General features: G+C 36.3%; 1 protein-coding gene and 1 pseudogene across 3 annotated transcripts in view; one reads left to right on the top strand and one right to left on the bottom strand.

Annotated features, from left to right (window-relative positions):
- ROR2 (receptor tyrosine kinase like orphan receptor 2) overlaps positions 1 to 21,269 on the top strand; it is a 320,282-nt gene that overhangs the window by 167,981 nt on the left and 131,032 nt on the right. The gene's annotated exons all lie outside the window — the stretch shown is intronic.
- On the bottom strand, positions 13,339 to 13,601 carry LOC140505675 (10 kDa heat shock protein, mitochondrial pseudogene; annotated as a pseudogene).

Genomic DNA, 21,269 nt, shown 5'->3' with positions numbered 1-21,269 from the left:
GGGACCAGCATTGACCTCACTGAACTCATTGACCTCAAACATTCTCTCCCTCTGACTCAGATATAAACAGAATTTGCCAAAATTTATCTATGTCACAGTCCTGCTTAGGACCTGCTACAGCCTGAATTTGTTGCTAACATTAAAAAAAATAATTATTTGAAGCTGGTTATTTCTTTCAGATTCCTTTCGTTACCCTTTCGAACTATTGCAACTATTCCTCTCATGATTTTTTTATACTAGAATGGCTCAAATCCGAAGTATAGTCTCTTCTGAAGTTTGCTATTCCATAAGAAATTTAGAGGAGTACAAGACCCTCCTCCTTTCTCAGAGTTGCTGATTAGAATTCAATAATTAGTTAATAGATATTTGTTAAGTGTCTGCTGTGTGTCAGATACTTTGCTGAGGATACAAAGACAGATAAAAGACAGTTCCTGTTCTCAAGGAGCTCACATTCTGATGGGGGAGACAATATTTAAGCAGCTATATACAAACTATATACAAGATAAATTGGAAATAATCAACTGAGGGAGTACATTATAATAAGGGGAATCCACCCCAGGAACCTCACTCTACAGAGACCAGGAAGTGGTGACACTGAGACAAAACATTCCAGGCATGGAGGAGAACCAGTAAAAGTGCTGGGAGTTGGGAGATGAAAGATCTTGTACAAGGAAATAACAAGAGACCAATGTCACTGGGTCACAGAATACATGGTTCGGAGACCATGTTATGGTGTAAGAAGAATGGAAAAGTAGGGGAGCAGGATATGAATGGCGTTGGACAAATTATGTGATACCAGAACTAGGTATAACCTTAGAAGTCAATGACTGTTGAAATAATGTGATCTGAGGGCCAATGAGCTTACCATTAAAATCTTTTTAATTATGAAATTATGTTTTCAGGAAACCCCTATTAAAAGAATTATCCAATTCAGGTGGTAAAATAATTCCATTAGTACAGATAACGTTATAAGATAAGTTAGCCTGGAAGTTTTCAAGGCCAGTCTGGACTACTTGTCAGGGGCATTTAGAAAGGATATATGGACTAAATTATTTCAGAGGTCCATTCTAGTTTTGAGATACTGGTATTCATGGAAAAAAGTAACCTCACAATGTCAGGCTGTGTGGTGGACTGGACCCAGCACCATTGAAGTGAATGGTCTTAGATAACCGCAAGTACCTCCTAGAACCTCAGGAGTCTTGGACTTCAGGACTCACCTAGTTCAACTTTTCTTCATTTTCCAAAGGAAGAATCTGAGACGCAGAGTTTAAGTTATTTGCTCAAGTGTACACAGCTTCTAGCAGAATTAGAATGTAAGCCCCTTACATTTTCATTTTCTGTCTGTGGCTCTTTCTGGTGGAGAGGGAGATAAAGGAGAGGATAGGAGATGTACTTGCTCTACTTAAAATTGGTGGTCTGCTTCAGTCTGACCCCAAAGTTGGTCATAGATTTCAAGTCACTATAAATATATGTGCAAGTATAAAAAAAGAACAGTTGCAGTTCTTTGGTATTTCCAGGACTTTAATCATTAAATAGGCAGACAGTATTGTGTAAGGCCTATAAAAATTAAAATGATGAAAAAAATGTTTTGACCTTTACAAATTTTGTGTGATTAGAAAACTATAACATTTATTCTTTAATATATATGTATATTTACATATTATACATATATAATATATAACATAATTCTTTAATATATATGTATAAAATGTCATATTATATGACATTATATTATATATATGCTAAGTATATAATGGTCTTTTTGCTTCAAGCTAATATGTCTTATCGGTTTGGCTTTTCTGCACATTACTGTAATCTCTCCTGACACCCTTTTCCTCCCTTATGCTGCCTTCTGGTGGTGTCTTTGCTGAGCTCCTTCCTGCTGGTTCTCTGTGGAGCTGCCTCCTCTATACATTTTCCAGATCATAACGTCAGGGGTTATCCCAGCTCTATTGAGATTCAGGCTCATAGCTGTTGACAAATAGCTGGTGAATTTCTTAAGTATTAATTCTATCCTTTTAATTGCATTTGTCCAGCCTCTGGCAGCATTCAAACTACAAAGTGGGAGTGAATTTTTTTTTCAATTTTCATCGTTCTTCTAGCTGCTATATTTAAATAACCCAGGGAGCTTCACTTAGCAAAACCTTAAGGGAAATGAAGGAAATGTAGCAGGATTTGTTCTGCTTATTGACCAGCAATGAGGTTGCCACTCATACTATTTAAATATATGGTACTTGGGACAGACTTACTACTTACAGACTTAAATGTGGAACTTTATTTTTCCTGTATATAGTCGGACTGAATAATACAGACTTCTAATTCATTTTAACCTTTGTCATCTGAATACCATCAGTGAGTTATATTTTAAAACTAGTTCATAATACTTGCTATAGTGCTTACCTACTAAGTTCTTTGGATAAATTTGGTGACTTAAGAATCAAGAAGGATTTCTGAGCTATTGATATTGCTGTGTGAAAATGTTAATTTCATGCATTTGGCTACTTCTTTTTGTTTGAGAATATTTATGGGTTCCTTTTTGTTGAAAGCCAGCCTTCTAGCCATAGAAAGATATAATGAACACTGTACTGGGAGTTAGGGAATGTATCCAGTTTGGTAGTGAATTAGCTATTTGACTTTAAGTATATAACTCAGTTTTCTTATCTATAAAATCAGAGAGTTGATTTGGATTGTGTCTTAAAATCTCTTCTAATATTATCTTTATATGATTTTAGTTTCTTCACTATAATGCTCAGGGCTCCCAGTTTGGTGCTAAATAACCTAAATCATGTCTCTTCCCCTTATTTTTTCTTTTATGAAAGTGCTATATCATCCCATTGAGAACCATTTCCACAGTACTGAAATTCCCCTTTCTTTCCTGTGCAATGGAAAAAAGGACTTAAGAAAAGCCTGCTTATTAGAAATGGTTAAGATTCTTTGGGGCATTAAATTCTTGGCTGGTATTAGCATATGTAATCTGTCCCTCAATCATATTATTTCTTCTGCTGTCTTTGTATCCCCAGCATCTGACACAGGACCTGGCTACGTCCTGTGTTTGTAAGCACTTAATGCCTCTTGATTGATTGGTTGACAGTAGGAACAAAGAAGCCAGAAGCAAAAATTTCCTCCACAGATGGACCATATCTCATAACTTGTCACAGCTAGTGGGACCAAGGATGCCCTATGTGGGTAATTTGGGAACAGTGACTAAGTAGAGGAATTGAGAGAATAGGAGATGTTCAGTTTGGGCTTTTCTTGGCAAAGATACTAGAATGGTTTGTTGTTTCTTTTTCCAGCTAATTTTATGGATGAGGAAGCTAAGGCAAATCAGGTAAAGTACCTTGCTCAGCATCACAAATCTAGGAAGTTTCTGAGACCAACTTTGACTTTATGAAGATGAGTCTTCCTGAGGCCTGGCACTTTGTCTACTCTTTTTGACCCTAAGGACCCTAATGTCCATGGAGTTTTCTTGGCAAAGATACTTGGGGTTGTACCATTTCCTTCTCTAGTGGCTTAAGCAAACTGAAGTTAAGTGACTTGCTCAGGGTCATGTAGCTAGTAAGTGTATGAGACCAGATTTGAACTCAGGTCTTCCTGACTCCAGGTCAAGTATTCTATATCCACTGAGCCATCTAGCTGCCTTTTACTGAAGTGTTTTGTTTCAGTTTAAAACAAAATATCATATAGATGATGGGGCATAGACTTCTATCTTCCTCTGCAGGAAAATAGAAGGGAAAGGAATGGGAGTTGGTGATAGAAAGGAGGGCAGATTGGAGGAAAGGGTAATCAGAATACATGCTTTCTGGGATGGGGGGAGGACAGAGATGAGGAGAAAATTTGAAATTCAAAATTTTGTGGAAATGAATGTTGAAAACTGAAAATAAATAAATTTTAAAAATAAAACAAAATATCAGATATTGATAGCACTATGGCAATAGTAATTCAGTGTTTCTGTGATAGCTAGATAAAAGAAAGATCTTCAGATATCTATATCAAAGATCAGAAATTATAATAAAATTTTGTGACACAGATCTGAATAGAGAATTTAATTCAGTTATATCCTGCCTAAATAAATATTCTTGCACATCTTTTTGAAAAGTCAGAATTTGAGTGAGCACACTGACACAAGTTGATATAATTTCATTTTATAGAAACTACAACATTAAACATATAGTTTAGGGAAAAAATGAAAGATTCATTAAGGAGAAAAGGGAATGCTTAATAAATTGCATAGTGTACCTTTTTAGTCAACAAGCATTTCTTAAATAATCACTATATGCTGTTTGTTTGGTACTGGGGTTTCAAAGAGGCAAAAATAAGGTTCTTATCCTAGAGGAGCTCACATTCTAATAGACAAGATAGCGGCAAATAGCTGTATGCAGTGTGCTGTGTAATACTGTTCTCCATTTCCTAGCTCCCCTATCTTTTTGCTTCTCCCATCCTCAAGTTTAAGATCATCTACCTTACAACCCTCCCCCCAAAATAAATAGATCCACTGCTACTCTACAATGTCATGTCTTGCTCTGTTTCTGAATGTATTTCTATTAATCTATGTGATTTGATTCTCAAAGGGCAGTTTGTGAGTCCTCAAATTCCTTTCAAGGGGATCCTCACAGTCAGTATTTTTTTTTCATAATAATACTTAGATGTTTTCATTTCTGATATCTTAAATATAAATAGTTGTGCTGCACATAAACAAGAGATGTGTGGGGGAAAGGGAAGTGTCAACAATAATTTCTAAAAGTATAAAGGGGTCCTGAGACCAGAAAGTTAAGAACCTATATAAACAAGTTGGATATGGATTTCAGTCTTATTCTCCTTCCTAAATCTGAATCATAATTAATCAGCATTGCTTTAACATCTGTGTGTGCTTATTTTGGGTTGGGATATATAGCACCTCATCTTGGGGAAAACAATCATGTTGCTATGCAGAACAGAAAGAACGCTCCTAAATTAGGTGAGAAAAATTTCCTGTCATCGTGACAGTATCCTCATCTCCTTAGATTTCTGTGACATTCTTATTTTACATTACTCAGTTATTATGGCAATGCCAGTAAAATGTAAAGTTCATGTGAACTAAAGAACTAGATTCCTGATGGCTAGCTTTTTTCTGTCCGTGCATTTTGTCCGTCCATTTCTGTGTAGTATATTGGTACGAGAATGAAAATCATTTCTTATCATCTTTCTAAAGTATGCCAATGCCAAGCAGATGCCTTGTTAAATCTTTTATGTAACATTATCATACGGGTATTTATGGTACGTCCTTCATTTCTATTTTCATACTGATCTCTCTTGTGGATTGGCTTGAAACAAAATAAATTTACATAACAAATTTTAAAGAGGAGCACTTATTAACCATTTGGACTTTGGCTAAATTGACTTTGTAAGAAGGCAAACTGGCAAACATCCTGACTCCAGACAACTGTAGCCTTTCTTTATTGTTTGGGCCTTTTCAAACATTGGGTCTAGGAACTGATTAAAGGTAAAAGTAAATATAGTGTAGAAAGGGTGATTACTACTTCTAAAGTTGGCCAAAGTAAAGAATATTGATTTACCTTACTTTGGTCATCTAACCTAGCAACAAATACCTGCATCCTTGGTTTAAGAATGAAAAGCCCTTCCAAATTTCCTGTTATCTATTTTTTAAAAAAGTATTCTACCTTATGTTTTTTTCCTGGGATAGAGAATTTATGCTATATGATTCTCATCTATTTCATCTTTTTTAGTATTTTAAAATTTTTCTTTTGGAATTTCTGCAAAAGCAGAGCCTTCTATGTCTCAGCTTTTTTTTATTTCACAGTTTGAATACACTTTACATGTTGTTTGCCCCACTACATTCAGAAAATATTTTTTATACTCTGGGTAGTCTGTTAGGTTGGTATCGGTCCTGTTGTTGAAAGGAATATTCTTCATTTGGGCTTTTGCTCTTATTAGCAAGGCAAAACTCAAGATAAAAAGTTTTTAAAAGATTTTATTAGTAGTATGTCAAGGTAACAACCCATAGATGGGCCAATTCACTGAACTGCAATAACTCCAAGGTAGGCATGGCTTTTATAGGTAACTCTAAGGTAACAGTTCAGATTGGTCCACCTCTGAACCCTTGTTTCTTAGTTCTTCCCCAAGGTAACAAGAATGTGACAAATGCAGGTAATACAAAATGCTGCAGACTGGGTGTCTCCTTCCCTACCAGAGCCTCCCCAGCCCTGGATGATAAGCTGGGCTGGGAACAATGGGTAACTAAGTCAACATAACGTTCAACACTGTCCCACGTCATTGTACTTGATAAAATATTTCTGCTGAATTAACCTGTATTCTTTTGAGGCTAGAGAATTAGTGATTGTGTGGTGCTCTGTGATTTTGTTTTTCCAGTTTGCCTTTGATTTGGATTGTACCTTTCCCAGTCTCATCTCCTTGCTTTTTCACCGGTTTTTTTCCCCTATGTAGAATGCTCTTCTCCACCTCTTGTTTTCCCTGATTTTCTTTAAGACTCCACTCAAATTCCACCTTCTGCAGGACAGTTTTCTAGGTAGTCCTTGCCCCGCCCCCCACGCAACCCACCCTGGTTGTTGGTGCCTATGTTGCTGAATTACCTTCCATCCTCTGTGTATATTTCTTGCATGTAATTATTTTCTTGTTGTTTTCCCAAGTTAGAATGTGAGGGTCTTAAGAACAGGGCCTACTTTGTCTATTTCTAGAACTTTTAACCCAGTGCCTGGTACATCATAACTCCTAATAATGAGTATTGGCTGATTGACTAACCGACACTTTGCCTTCTCCCTGATGCAGTAGTGACTATTCTTTCAAACAAAACAAAAAGCAAAAGCCTTCATACCCAAAAGCGAGTTGACTCCAAACTTTTATTTTTGAACAAGATCTCTTTGGCAGTCTGGTGAATTGATTCTGTGGAACCCTTCTCAGAACAATACTTTTAAATGCATAAAATACATGGGAATATAAAGGAAGCCACTTATATTGAAATGCAGTTATTTTCTTTTAAAGTTCTGATGAAGAGCCCTGTCCTAAAGGAACCAGAAAATGCTTAGGAAAAAAATATTCCAACCTGAATATCTGGAAATAAGAAATAAGACTGTGGAACACTTTAGAGATTTGATCCACAATGTAGTTCTCTGTATAGTTTATTTTGATTCTTGAAATTAGATTAAAATCATATGGCTAATCCGTAATTCAATTCAATTCAACAAACATTTATTACATGCCTATTATGTGCCAGGTGTTGTGTAGGGGATGAAGATGCAAAACTAAAAATGAAAACAGTCCCTTACTTAATGAGCTTACATTCTGTTGGAGGGAAAGAACATAAACTCTATTAAGTAAACACAAATAAATATAAAAGGTTTTTTAAAAATTAGTTTTTGTTTTATTATGTTTTTGAAGAGGAATGTTTATAGCTAAAGTAGATATGCAAGAAAAATAGGACAAGAAAGTGAGAAAGACCTTATGTAGGATGTAGCTTGAGCTTCCTTGAAGGGAATTAGAGGCTCCAAGAAACCCAAAGATCTTTTGGATAATTGTTGAATTGAAAAATGATAAACCCTAGGACAAATAGAAGACTTAGCCAAAATAAACAAACAAACCAGGGAACGATTAATGATACCTGAAATTTGTGGAGTTCTTTAACATTTTCAAAATGCTTCCCCTACATTATTTCCTCTGTGAAAGTATCATATACAGTTTTATGAGGCCAATACATCAATTATTACAATTCTCGTTTTATAGTTGTGTAAAGTCAGGTTTACTGAAATTAAGTCACTACTCCATGGCCTTAGATTTAGTACATGCTAGAGGCAAGCTGAGCTCTCCTTTCTCTAAATCTAGTGTTCTTTCTAGTAGATCACACTGCTTTCTTGTTGATATGTAGGAGAGAACAGTGAATTCTGTATTAGATAGGCCATTTAATAGACTGGCACTGACTCTAAAATGGTCATTTCAAGACAGAACACAATTCATTGCTTAATGTTACTGTGATCTAGTGTGCTCAGAAACAACTTAGTTTTACCATAAATGGCAGATTTGCATTTCAGACACATATATGTGGTAGAAGATTGCCTCCCAAGGAAAACATCTGCTTCGTGTTTCCTTTGTAGCAAATTCTTGTTGATATATTTAATAGAACTGAGACAACAAGTTATGATATGACATATTCATCAAAACAAAACAAATTTCAGACAGATTTATAGATTATAGCTTTTGTTGTTATGTCTAATGAAGAAAGGCCACAAATTTTTTTTAAAAAATCACTATTGAAAAGGAATTCACTTTAATTTGTACCTCTAATGGTTTTGTAATATACCTGCCATCTTGTAGGTATTATTCCCCTTTCTTCTCTACTATTAGTAACTTACAGTACCCTCCAAATGGATCCTGAGGTGGCTGCTGTTGACACAATTAGAGAGAGAAGAAAATATAATTATACAGGAAGATGTTGATTGAACAAATCAATCAAATCACCCCATCCACGCACTTAAGTGATAAACTGCTAAAATAATCTTGCATAGGAATTATGTTTGGATGTACTGAGGAAACTGGCACATGCCCTAGTAATCAGCCATAAATGAACAAACTTGTTTAGACCCGAAATCATTCCAGAGATTGGAACAAGTATGGCTGTCCAGTAAAATACTTTTAAGAGGAACTACTTGGGTTTCTCAGGAGTCTTTTTGGGTAAGATGGCTTTCTCTACTCAACTGAGGTCTTTCATTGCATCCTATGCCATCTCCGGTCACCCTGATGAATATCTGGTCACTGGACCCAGATGACCCTGGAGGAGAAGTGAGGCTGGTGACCTTGCACAGTCCTCCCTCACTCAAAACAATGTCTAGTGCAAGTCACATCATCATTTCTCTGATGACATGGTCTTTTGCAAGGAAGGACGAACACAACCCTGTGGGGAGATGCAGCTGGCTGAAACTGGGTAACTCAGATTGTCCTGTCCTGTCTACCTCCCCCTCCCCTTCCTTCTCCTGTCCAAAGGAAGGTAAATTTGGAGGGCCAAAAGATGCCCAATTGACTTGGATTTGCTGGCTAGTTTCATTGCCTTTTCTTTTCCTTTTCCTTTTTCCTTTCCTTTCCTTTCCTGTCTTGTCCTGTCCTAAAACCTTAAACCTAGGGCACTCTGAAGCTGGGTTGCCAATGGGCCCTTGCCTAAGGGCTCTTCTGCACCCTCCTGGCTTAAGAGTGATTATTAATACCAACTGTTGCTGTTTCTCTCCCAGCCTAATGTCTTTTTTTTTCTTTGCCTCATTAAAGGGGCCATGCCCTGGCTACTTCTTAAAAAGGCCTATTCAATGAATGGGCATTACCTCACCCTGAGTACCTGCATCCTGGGTCATCTCCAGTCATCCTGATGAATATCTGGTCACTGGATCCAGATGGCTCAGGAGGAGGAAGTGAGGCTGGTGACCCACACAGCCCTCCCTCACTCAAAACAAAGTCAAGTGCAAGTCATGTCATCATTTCTCTGATGGCATGGTCTTCTTTGGCAATGAAGGACCAACACAACAACCCTGAGTGTGTATATATAGTCTTCCCTCTTTGAATAAATTCCAATGAGAGAAATGCCTTCAAGCATTATCCACCATTCCCCCCACCATTTCCCTCTCCAAAGTAAAAGCTCTTCCTTTTGCACATCTTTTATGTGAGATAATTTTTCCCATTTTACCTCTCCCTCCTTTTCCCAGTGCATCCATTTTTCTCATCCCTTTATTTTTTTGAGATCATCATAACCTAATCAGCTTACACCCATGCCTTCTGTCTATGTATATTCCATCTAAGTGCCCTAATAATTAGGAAGTTCTTAGGAGTTACATGTATCATCTTTCTATAAGTGAATGTCAGTAATTTAGCTTATTGAGTGTCTTATGATTTCTCTTTTCATGTTTATCTCTTTAGGCTTCTCTTAAGCCTTCTTTCTGAAAAATCAGCTTTTTTATCAGGATTTTTATTAGGATTGCTTCAAAGTCCTCAATTTCCTCCCTGACTTCTTATACTCACTTTTGCTAGGTAGGTTATTCTTTATTGTAATCCTTTCTATTCTGGAATATCATATACTGAGCTCTTTGCATCTTTAATGTAGAAGCTGCTAAGTCTTCTGTGTTCCTAACTTTTACTCCATGATATTGAATTGTTTCTTTCTGACTGTGTGCAAAATTTTCTCCTTGATCTTAGAGTTCTGAGTCTTAGCTATAATGTTCCTGGAAGTTTTCATTTTGGGATTTCTTTCAGGAGATGATTAGTGGATTCTTTCTTTCAATTTCACTTTTACCCTCTGGCATAACAGAGCAGTTTTCCTTGACAATTTCTCGAAATATGATGCTTAGACTCTTTTTTTAATAACACCATTCAGTTCGGCCAATAACTGAGATCTCTCCTTAATCTATTTTCCAGGTCAGCTGTTTTTCTGATGACATATTTCATATTTTCTTATATTTTTTCATTATTTTAACTTTGTTGTTGGTTTTTTTGTTGTTGTTGTCTCAGGGATTTGGCTTCTACTTACCCGATTATAATTTTTAAGGAATTCTTTTCTTCAGTGAGCTTTTTAAAAAACTTTTTTTCTTTCTTATTTAATATTTTATTTTTCTCAATTATATATAAAAACAACTTTAACATCCCTCTTTAGCATTTTGAGCTCCATACTCTCTCCCTCTCTCTTTTTCCTCCCTGCCTCTGCTAAGAAGACAGACATTTTTATGTAGGTTTATACATGCGTAGTTATGCAAAACATTTCCATATTAGTCATGTTGTGAAAGAAAACATAGATAAAAAAACTCAAGAAAAATAAAGTAAAAAACATATGATATAATCTGTATTCAGACACCATCATTTCTTTCCTTGGGAATAGATACCATTTTTCATCATAAGTCCTTCAGAGTTGTCTTGGGTCATTGTATTTCTAAGAATAGCTAAGGCATTCGCAATTAATCATCATCCAGTATTGCTGCCATTGTGTACACTGTTCTGTTTCTGCTCATTTCACTTTGCATCCGTTCATGTAAGTCTTTCCAGATTTTTCTAAGAGCATCCTCCTTGTCATTTCTTATAGCCCCATAGTATTCCATCATAATCATATACTTGTTCAGCCATTCCCCAATTGATGGACATCCCATCAATTTGTAATTCTTTGCTACCACATAAAGAGCTGCTATAAACATTTTTTATGTAGGTTCTTCTCCCACACTCACTTTTTAAAAAATTTCTGTGATATAAACCTAGGGGTGGTATTATTGGGTCACATGGCATTCATGATTTTCTAACCTTTTGGGCATAGTTTTAAATTGTTCTCCAGAGTGGTTGAATCAGTTCATGACTTCACTAAGAGTTGATTACTTTCCCTCATTCTCTTAAGCATTTTTCATTTTTGTTATATGTGAGTTGATGCCTCAGAGTTACTTTAACCTGAATTTCTCTAATCGATAATACTTTAGAGCATTCTATGTGACTATTGATAACTTTGATTTCTTCTGAAAACTTCCTTTCCATATCCTTTGACCATTTATTAATTGAGAAAATGCTCTTATTTTTAAAAATTTGGCTCAGTTTCCTATATGTTTGAGAAATGAGGCCTATATCAGAGAAACTTTCTATAAAAATTTTTGATAGTAATTTACTATCACTGGTGCCTTTTAGCCAAATTTAGTTTCCTTGATTGCCTTTTTTATTTAGGTCTATTTTTCCTCCTTCTTCACTTTCCCTTCATCATGATTACTACACTTTGATTCTTTTTTTTACTTCATCTAAAGTAAAAACTAAGAATTTTCTGTGTGTCTTTCTGTTTTGAGTGTTTCTCTTGTTAACAATATATTATTAGATTATAGTTTATAATCCATTCTACTATCACTTCCAATATATGGGTGGGCTTGTTCCATTCATATTCACAGTTATAATTACTGTGTATTTTCCTCCCTGGTGGCTGCAAACTCTGGTGTGCTAGTGTTCTTCTCTGCCCTGGGACTGTGATCCAGATCTTCACATGGGCAAAGCAATAGAGTCTTGCACCCAGTACCAGCAGAGGGAACCTTGTAATCTTCTTCTGACTAGTTGTCCTACCACCAGGGGTGGGGAACCTATGGCCTTGGCCACAGGTGGCCTTCTAGGTCATTGGATGTGGCCTTTTGACTGAGTCCAAGTTTTACAGAACAAATCCTTTTATTAAGGGAATTTGTTCTGTGAATTTTGGATTCAATCAGGGGGCAGCACTTGAGAACCTAGAGGACTACATGTGGCCTTAAGGCCACAAATTGCCCACCGTTGTACCCCTTTACTGTCTGTGGACTGAGAATTACAGGAGCCACTGATGCGGATTCAGTTTTCCTCAAGGTCTGCTGCTGTTTTACAGGGTCATTGTCTGCACTGGACTGGACTCCACTTTCACACCAGTGTGACAGACCTCTCCTATTAACCTTGTAAGTTGTCTTGGGTGGAAAATGTTTCATCTCATTCCATTTTAGCTTTTATCACTTTGGAATTCATTTTGAGGCATTATTTAAAGTTGTTTGAAGGGGAATTTTGGAGACTCTAGGCAGTTCCCTTCTTTATTTCCATATTGGCTCTGCCTCTAGAGTTAACTATTGTACCTCCTTTTCCATTTGACCTATTCTGCTTTTTAAGGAGTTCTTATCTTTTGTGAATCTTTGAAACTCTTCTACCAGTAGACCAATTCAGGTTTTTTTAAGTGATTTTTTCCTTAAGTATTTTATTGTGCTTATTTTATCAAGCTATTCATTCTCTTTTCATAATTTTCTTGCACCAATCTCATTTGTTTTCCAAATTTTCCTCTGCTACTCTTAGCTCCCTTTTGAAACTATTCTGGTTAGGCTTATAGCCAATTAGCATGTTTCTTTGAGACTTCCTTGTAGCTGTTTTCACGTTGTCATCATCTTCTGAGTTTGTGTCTTGGTCTTCCCTGTCGCTGTAGAATCTATATTTGTTCAAGTTTTTTTTTTTTCTAGCCTATTTCTTGACTTTGATGTTTATGTTAACACTTGGCTCTTCTCACTGTCCCAAACTTTGGGCTTTTTTGTGTTGCTGTTTTCACAGCTAGTTCTGGGGATCTGCATATTTTTGGTGCTTCCAACATGGTGTGATCCAAGGAAAGGAGAGGTCTGATCATTCCTCTCCTGTTCTGTGCTCTGCTCTTTTTTTTTATTTTTACATTTTTGATTTGTAAATGTTCATATCGATGCAGAGAAATTGAATTTTAGAGACACAAGATATCCATTTATTATAAAACAAGAGACCTGGAAATTATTTGCCTGATGAATCAAAAGATTTCAGAACTTCAGTGGAATGGATAATTTTCATGATGCCACTTCATTAGTGATTTCAGTTCACATATTTTCCCAGAATGTCACTATCTCTAAATCAGAAATAGTCCTTGTCTTCTATAACTACTTTGGTTCCATCATATTTTGGAAGAAGAACTTTATCTCCAACTTTCACACTAACTGGTTGAATTTCTCCACTTTCCTTTAGATCCTGATCCAACAGCTACTACTGTTGCCTGTAATAATAGTCTCAGCTATGGTCCTTTCAACCAAAAGTCAGTCAAGGAGGGGAAGTAACTTTCTAAAAGCCTGCCTTGCCATGGCACCCAAAGTGCCCCGCAGCTGTTGCTCTTGCTCAGTTGGTTCCCTCAGTCCCTTTCTGGGTGCTGGTAGACTCACAGCCCCATCCATGAAACACGTGAACTTCCTCTGCTCTTTATTTCCAACCACAAGTGCTAGTACTCCTATTGGCCCTAGATAGTGACCTGGTGCCCTTGAGGAGCAAGCATTAGTCCCCCTTTCTTCCCTGTAACTGTGTGAGCCCCTGTTCTCTAGTGACCACAAGTGATCATGTATTCCTTTCCACCCTGGAACTGAGACCCAGAAGTGCGTATGGGTTGCTTATCAATGCCAGCATCATCCATTGTCAGCAAAGCATCCTCTGTAATCCCCTGACCAATTGATTGAACCCCTTCCTGTCTCTGGGCTGAGACCTCCTGAAAGGGCTGCTGCTACTGTCATAGCCACCTGAAAGCCCACTCCTAGCTCTGCCACCACCTGTGTGCTCAGCCATCCCTCATTCTATTTTTATACATTTCTGCCAACCTCCTAAGTTGTCTTAAGGTGGAAAAATGTCTCAACTGGACCATTTGTTGGCTCTGGTATTCCCAAATTCAATTTTAGGAATTATTTCACAGTTGCTCAGAGGGGAATATTGGGAGAATTTGACTGTATTGTTGCCTCTGCCCTTCAATTCTGGTTCCTACCAGACAGAGGAGTTTAAGGTACATGGTCCAAGAGACAATAGGATGGACCTGGAGCTTTTCAGGAGAGTAACATCATCTTATCTGTAATTTAAGGAATATAATTTTGATTATGGAGAAGAGAGAATGGAGACTGGATTATTGAGGAGAGAGAATAGAAGGGTCAGTGAGCCCAGTTTGGAGGTTGTTGTCATATATTAAGGGAAGTGATAAAGGGTATGAACTAAGGTTGGTGGCTTTGGTGAATGGAGAGGATATGTTGTGGAGATAAAAACAGCCCTTTCAGTTCTAAATACTTTAGAATTTAGCATCATAATTCTTGTAAGAGTTGTGACAAAGGTATTGTGACAAAGCTTTCTCCCAGTAAATATCTGTTTCTCTGTTTATTTCTGTCTTTCTATTTCTTGATTCCTTACCTATATGATGTATCTCCCTAATAGAATATGAGCTTTTTGAGAGCTGAGATTTTTTTAGCTTTGATTTTGTATTCCTATCACCTAACCTGACAAATAGCAAGAATTTTATAAGTGTTTACAAAATTGAATTGCTTGGTCTCTTTAATATGGGTGGTAGCTGGTGGTGCTGGGAATAGAGAACTGGATCTGGAGTCAGAAATATGAGTTTAAATCCTCCCTATGACATCAGCTGTGTGACCCTGAGCAGGTCATTTAACCGCTTCATCTGAATGAGAAATGAGAATAATAAGAGCATCTATATCACAGGGTTATCTTGAGAATCAAATCAATTGATATATATGCACCATATGAATGCTTATTCCCTTCTTCCTTCCCTTTCCTGAGTGTGTTCTCCCAGGATTGCATGTGTATTAAAACATTCTATTTCCTTTTTTAAAAAACAATAAACATTTATGATCTCGTTTGGCTCGTTTTGTCTTCTTATACATCTTCCACATGGGACCTTCATTGAGATTTCTTGACAATGTTTTGATATCAGTGGAATATATCATTGTTATCCCTTGTTCGTTCTCTCTCTCTCTCTCTCTTTCTCTCTCTCTCTCTCTCTCTCTCTCTCTCTCTCTCTCTCTCTCTCTCTCTCTCCCTCTCCCTCTCCCTCTCCCTCTCCCTCTCTCTCTCCCTCTCTCTTTGTCTGTCTGTCTGTCTGTCTCTCTCTCTCTCTCTCTCCCTCTCCCTCTCCCTCTCCCTCTCCCTCTCTCTCTCTCCCTCCCTCTCTCTTTGTCTGTCTGTCTGTCTGTCTCTCTCTCTCTCTCTCTCCCTCTCCCTCTCCCTCTCTCTCTCCCTCTCTCTTTGTCTGTCTGTCTGTCTGTCTCTCTCTCTCTCTCTCTCCTCTCCCTCTCCCTCTCCCTCTCCCTCTCTCTCTCCCTCTCTCTTTGTCTGTCTGTCTGTCTGTCTGTCTGTCTGTCTCTCTCTCTCTCTCTCTCTCTCTCTCTCTCTCTTGACTTGCTGTGACGTAAACCAAAAACAAACACTCAAATCCTAAAAGGGGATAAACTGAACAAATTTCTGGAGAAATTAGAATGTAAGAAAAAAACATGGTATCTTCTACATGAGACTGCTACAGAGCATATATATTTCTGATAACCACATGGATCCTTTGCAAAAATTGACCATTATTAGGGCACTAAAGTATTGAAAACAAATGTAAAAAGGGGCAGAAATAGTAAATATGCAGTTTATAGAACATAATGCAATAAAAATAGTAATCAGTTTAGATGCCATAAACAATACACATGGATCCAAATGGAGAATGAAGAATGAAGTCCTAAATAATTAATGGATGAGAGAACAAGTCATAAAAGCAAATAATTTTGTTGAAGAAAATGATAATGTAAAAACAACATTTTTGTGATGAAGCTAAAGCACTTAGGGCAAAATCATATCTCTGCAAACATAACATTAATTAATAGAAAAGAGATTAGTGAACTAATGTGAATTTAAAAAAATTAAAAACCAAGAAATAAGCAAAACCAAAATAAGGAGGAAAAAGGAACTATTAAAAATTAGAGGTGAAGTAAACCAGAAAACCAAAACAACAAAAACCCATAGAAATTATAAATAAAACCTAAAGCTACTACTTTGAAAATACTTTAAAAAAAAGACAAACTTTTAGACAATCTGATTAGGGCAGAAAATTAGATCAACAAAATAAATGATCAAGATAAAATTACAACAAAACTCGAAGTAAAAAGACTAATCAGAATCTACTATATATGCTAAAAAACAAAAACACCTCTGAAAACACAAAACAAATAGTGAAATACCTTCACATATATAGCATATCTAAGTTAACAGAAGACAAAATAAAGATCTTAAATTATCCAACCTCAGAAAATAAAACAGAACTAATTTTAAAAGAATTAACAAAGGAGGCAAAGGGAGGCTCCTGGTCCTGATAGATTCACAAGAGAATTCCATCAGACTTAAAGAATATTTGCTAACCTCATTATATAAATTATTCTTAGAAATTGAGAAAGAATGTACCTTATCAGACAAATAATCTTAATACCCTAATAAGGGAAAGATAAAACATCTATAACTATAGATTATATTATAGATTGCTTTCAACTTAAAATTTTTAAATAAAATTTTGTCATATATGCTACAGTGATAGCCTGGTAGAACTAAATGATCTCTGAGATCCTGTGATTTAATCAGGTTTATAAGGTTTCTAGCTGTACTCACAGCACGTCTAATGTCCCAGTAGATACCCCATAAAAATAGTTAAGAGTTTTTTTTCTTTCTGATGCTCTAGCTTCAGGGAAATATTTCATTCCATCAAAGTTAAAAAATAGTCTCCCTCATAGGAACATGGGCTGTAATGTCAATTCTGTAATACCCTTATTGCATGTAACCATGTTTGAAAAAGTTTCTCAAAGTGCAATGCAACATATTTGAAAACTCTGTCTAGATTAATTGGGAAGTATTAAAATATTCTGAAGGTGAAGTCTTGACTTGTAGGAACAAAGAGGAGTTGGTTATGTTTGTGCTTGCTGATTTTTTAGGCTTTTTTTTTTTTATTTCACCCAGGTTATGAACTTATATAAGAAGAAAAAAATCAAAATCCATGCCTTTTCAAGTTTTAAAAGAACCCTACTTCTTCCTGCAATTCTCTTCTGTTTATTTCACTTGACTAATTGCTACTTGTAGGCTATTTCTTCAAGTTGGTTGAATCCATGCCCATCTTGCCACAAATGCATGATCCTTAAAACACTCCTATTACTGTTTAAACAACTGATATAATGAATTGCTGCATTGCCAAGAGCATAAATAAATTTAGACAAGTAAAATTCTCTCGAGCTGAAAGTTTAGATTATACAGAAACTTCAACAGCTCTAATTTGTAGGTCCTAGTAGATTTTGAGGGTGTGAGTGATGTAAATTATGAAAGGTTGACATTGAGCATATGTAGATTTTGTCATTTTGCCAAAAGGCCAAATTTGATTGCTGTGTTTCGCTTTGCTTTAAGTGAACAACTTAAGAGGCAGAACCTGCTAAAAAAGAACTATTAAGCAAAAATACTGAGAATTGCCTTGTTATCAAAACAAGATGGTTTAGTGTGTGGTTAATAAAGAAGCTTTAATTTTAATTTAATGTTTTTACTTGTTTAGCCATTTTCATACTCGTCCAACATGTTGTGACCCTTTTTGGCAATTTCTTGGCAAAGATACTGGAGTGTTTTGTCATTTACTTCTCCAGTCCATTTACAGATGAGGAACAATAGTGTTAAGTGACTTGCCCAGGGTCACACTGCTCATATGTGTCTGAGGCCAGGTTTGAATTCATGAAGATAAGTTTTCCTGCTTCCAAACCCAGTGCTCTATCCCCTACCACCTATCTCCCCTTCAGCAGTGGAAATAGACTTTAATTTTGTAGCTGAAACTATCCAAAGAATTCTGAAAAATGACCTAAGATTTATATTTTTGTCATCAGAATTTTTGTGAGCAGCAGATAACACAGTACTCATAAAGTACTATGTGGCTGCAAAGTGCTTCATGTATTCCTAAATATAATTATTGAATCAGTGCTTCTTTGTTGTCCTAAGAAAGCAATTTGGGTTGTCAAAATTAATAAAGTTTCTTCTTCTCCGTCCCCCATCTAATACAATGAATGTGAGCTCTTTAAAACAAGAAGTTAAAGACTGATAATCTCATAAGATTACAGGTTTTTGTTTTACAGGCAGAGTGGTAAAGTATAATGTCACGTTTGTTCAGGGAGTTACCATGTACGCACAGGTCATGTTTGTCTCTGTTGCAAAACTGCCACAGAGCACATTACTGCTAAACTGTGACCACTCAGGTAATTGAATGTTCTTGTGTTCACTTATGCCAGGCCATCCTCTATTCATGATTTTCCTAAGGTGTAGTTCTGTCCATTCATTGCCTTATTCAGTACACTCCAGTGGACTCCTTGTGATCTCCAAGAACACACGCAGTATCTTTCTGTGTTTAGGAGGCCATCTCCCTTTTCTGAGAAAAAGCCACTTTTATACAGAGAATTGCTGCACCTCTGCTTAAGGGAAATTAGATAGCACTCCAATAATTAAATTCAGGAGGATGCTTAGGAGAGTCCTACTGCTATTTATTTCCAACTTCATTCTGCCTGGCAGAGGCAAGCTTATGCGGCTTAGCGTATCCATGCTATTGTGTTTCTGGTAACATTTATGCAATCTCTGAAGCATTTCATATGGCTTCATCACTGAATATCAGTATGAGCAGGTGTATGAAGCACAGCTGAATAGCTGGACCTAGGTTACCAAGTCACTTCTTAAGCTAAGCTACGTAGAACCTTAAGAATAGATAAATGACAGTCTTCTCCCTCAGGTTACATCTAGATGCTAATAATCCTATAGCCTTATTCCAGTTTTCCCTTTATTTTTTCTATGTTTTTAAAATTTTCACATTCATTTCTCTTTTAGAAATTTAAATTTAAAGAAAAATGAAAGAGAACATTTTATATATCAAGTAGAATAGAAAAAGAATTATTACATAAAAATGAGTATATCCCATGCTGTTTAAACAGGATGTAGTAAATTAAACATGTAACTTTCAGTGTCATCTGACTTATTTATGTTTCCTTCTAAATTTCTTTCTTTTCTTCTGTTCATTAAAATTTTAAATTGCCCTATTTTGTTTCCTTCCTTCCTCCTTTCCTTTCTTCCTTCCAATACTATCGCTTACCTCCCCCCATGAATCTCCCCCAAAATTTCCCTTAATAAGGATAGTCAAATAAGGCACACATTTGTTATGTCCAAAAATGTCTCTAATTTTGTACCCTGGGTCCAACAGTCCTCTTTTCATTCCTTTCTGGGCTCAACTTTTGAGTCTCTGGACTTTTCTACCAAGTCACAGCTTTCTTACTCTGAAATTTCTCTTTTCTATGGCTTCTTTACCCAGGAAATTCACCCCACTCTTACTGTGCCATCCTTTAATTGGTTGGTTCTTCCCAGAACCTCCCTCTTAAGGAAGGTGTATAGGTCAGCCATGTTTGCATTCCTATCTGGGCTCCATTCTTGACCTTTCAGACTTTCTCCATTATTCCTGCACATCTACCTGCTCCCCCATCTCTCTTTTCAGCTTGTTTAATCTTCTCTCATTAGAGTGTAAACTCTTGGGGATCATGGACTATCTGTCTGCTTGTGATTGTATTTCCATTCCATTCCATTTCATTTAAGGCTGTGCCTGCCCCAGAGTAAGTCTTTAATAAATGCTTTTTTGCTTGACTTATTGACTTCTTTAGTGGGTAGATAACATTCTTCAACATCCGTCCTCTGGAGTCACAGCCACTCATTGTATTAATTAGAGCCTTTAAGGCTTTCTGTTTTATATTTCCTTTGTTTTCCTGGTTCTGCTTACTTCACTTTTCATCAAAAACTTCCCAGTGTTCTCTGAAACCATCTCTTTTGTCATTTCTTGCAGTATAACAATTTCATTTCACATTCACAAACCATGTATTTATTCAGTTCCCCTAAAAGATGGACACCCATTTGTTTACATTTATTTTCTACAACAAAAGAAACTGACATAACTGCGTATACATGAGTGTTTTTTCTTTCTTTCTTTGAAATCCTTTGGGGGCCATGCTTTACTCATTGTGTCACTGGGTCAGTGAGCCAAGCTTAGTGTAGTGACTTCTGGGACATATTCCAAATTTCCTTCCAAAATGCTGGGCCAATTCACAGTTAAAACAGGAGTATACCAACATGCCTGTCTTCTTCCAACAACTGTAATTTTTCAGTTTTTTTGACAACCTTGCCAATCTGATGGAGCTGAGGTAGAAACTCGAGTGGTTGGAATTTTCATTTTTCTACTTAAGAATGATTTGGGAAATTTTAAAAATATGAACAATGCTTGTTTGGATTTTTATTCCTTTGAGAAGTACCTGTTCATATGTTTTGAATATATAGATGTTATTCTTATATATTTCAGTCAGTATTATATGTATGTTGCATATCAGACCTTTATCAAAGAAATATTGTGGAAAAATTTTCCCCAGTTAACTGTATCCTTTCTAATTTTAACTTGATTTTTGTGTGCAAAAATTTTAAATTTTAAATAAATCAAAATTGTCTTTTCATCTCCTGTGATCTTTTGTATTCCTTATCTGTCCAGTCAAGAACTCTGCCACTCTCTACAGTTATAAAAGGTACTTTTTTTTGCCTAATTTGTTTATATTGTGACCCTTTTTATCTAAGTCCTATATCTATTTAGAGAGTATTGTGGTAAATGATGTGAAATCTTTGAGTAAATCTAATTTCTGCCTGACTGCTTTCCAGTACTTTCATTTAGTTTTTAGTGAATAGTGGGTCCCCACCCTGCTACTTGAAGTTCTTGGGTTAATTGAACATAATGCTACTATATATGATGACTTCTGGGTCTTTTATATCTAATTTTTTTAATGTTTGAATTTTCTGCTTTTTAGCCAGTATTAAATTGTTTTGATGATTTTAGGTTGATATCTCGCATTTCTGGGCTCTCTTTGTTATTGTTCTGTCATCTAGTCATGTCTGACTCTTCATGATCCCATGGAACA

This window comes from Notamacropus eugenii, chromosome 1, assembly GCF_028372415.1.
Source record: "Notamacropus eugenii isolate mMacEug1 chromosome 1, mMacEug1.pri_v2, whole genome shotgun sequence".
In the NCBI taxonomy this organism is placed as follows: domain Eukaryota; kingdom Metazoa; phylum Chordata; class Mammalia; order Diprotodontia; family Macropodidae; genus Notamacropus; species Notamacropus eugenii.
The sequence above is the reverse complement of the archived record's forward strand: the minus strand, read 5'-3'. Positions and strand labels throughout refer to the sequence as shown.